This window comes from Sinocyclocheilus grahami, unplaced genomic scaffold (assembly GCF_001515645.1).
Source record: "Sinocyclocheilus grahami isolate Dianchi unplaced genomic scaffold, SAMN03320097.WGS_v1.1 scaffold1191.1, whole genome shotgun sequence".
Lineage (NCBI taxonomy): Eukaryota > Metazoa > Chordata > Actinopteri > Cypriniformes > Cyprinidae > Sinocyclocheilus > Sinocyclocheilus grahami.
Genome location: NW_015506370.1, coordinates 121,948 through 123,305, shown reverse-complemented (window position 1 = coordinate 123,305; position 1,358 = coordinate 121,948). Strand labels below are relative to the sequence as shown.

The 1,358-nt window shown below is 48.2% G+C and overlaps 1 non-coding gene across 1 annotated transcript; it reads left to right on the top strand.

The window, feature by feature from the left end:
* The first annotated feature begins 1,000 nt into the window (after positions 1–1,000).
* On the top strand, positions 1,001–1,072 carry trnaq-uug (transfer RNA glutamine (anticodon UUG)). The gene has a single exon. It is a non-coding gene; the product is annotated as a tRNA-Gln (tRNA).
* Positions 1,073–1,358: the final 286 nt, after the last annotated feature.

Here is a 1,358-nt window from a genome sequence, read left to right as displayed (position 1 = left end):
CGCCTTCGCAGAGCGACCGCTATTATAACAGGCTTTAAGAAAAGAGGCCATCTCACCTCTGTGCTTGTACCTTTGCACTGGCCGCAATGAAGTTGAAGAATTAACCAAGAGATTGTGCTTTTGTTTTTAAGGCCCTTCTTGGTCTTGTTACCCCAGTATATATGTTTGTGGATTCCTGTATTACGTAGGATACCTTTGGATCACTCAGGTCGTGCAGCCAACTTCTCCCCTCCCACACTGCCCACACTGGTTTAAAGTCTAAGGGACATCTGACTGTTTCATCTGTCCTCCCAAGATCCCTCTACATATTAGGTTCAGCCCCATTTTTAAATCCATTCAGAGGCCAACTTTCATTCGTTTGCCTTTGACACTGTCTCGAGGTGTTTGATTACTTCCATGTTAGTTCATGTTCCTTCTTTGTTGTTGCTGTAATTGTTCTTTTTTCTCGGCTAGGCATTTGCGCAGGCTGACTCGTTGGTCTTGGGGTATGATTCTCGCTTTGGGTGTGCGAGATCCCGGGTTCAAATCCCGGACAAGCCCGTGGTGAGGCTTGGTCTTGAAGCTGTTGTATTTCTTTAGGGACACGAGCAATAAGCAAGTTTTGGGTCAATCGGGCAGAAGCCCATGCAAAGCCAGGCTGGTTAGCTCAGTTGTTTCGAGTTTTGTGCTAATAACGTCAAGGTCGAGGGTTCGATCCCCGCACGGGCCAGCCTCTTTTGTTCTCTGGGAGCTCAGCTCCCGCTTTTGGAAAAGTGACGGGTGGTCTCACGGAAATCCCAGCTGGCTAAGCAACTTGTTGTTGTGGCCGAAATAGCTCTGTTGGGAGAGCGTTAGACTGAAGAACTAAAGGTCCCGCGTTTCAGCAGATGTCAACTACTTTTTCCTTTTGTTCGAGGGGGCCAGTGTCTAAAATTCACTGGGTTCCAACCCCTCTGTCTAAATGCTTTCCCACAGCCACAGCGCTATCTGCCTCCCAGAAGGCCACCAATGGAGCCACATTGGTTCCATGGTGTAATGGTTAGCATGCTGGACTTTGAATCCAGTGATCCGAGGTCAAATCTTGGTGGAACCTGCGTGCTTTGTTGTGGCAGGAAAAGAGAAAAAAAAGTACATGTTTGGTGGTGGTTCTTCTTGCGAGTCTGAAAGTGATTTAGCTGCTCCTTTCCATGGTGTAATGGTTAGCACTCTGGACTCTGAATCCAGCGATCTGAGTTCACATCTCGTTGGGACCTGTTTTGCCACCAATTTGTGCAGGACCCGGTCCGAAATACTTTTCGGCAGCAGTGAGCCCCAAATATTATAACGGGCTTGAAGAAAAGTGGCCATCTCTCTTCTGTGCTGGCACCTTTGCACTGGCC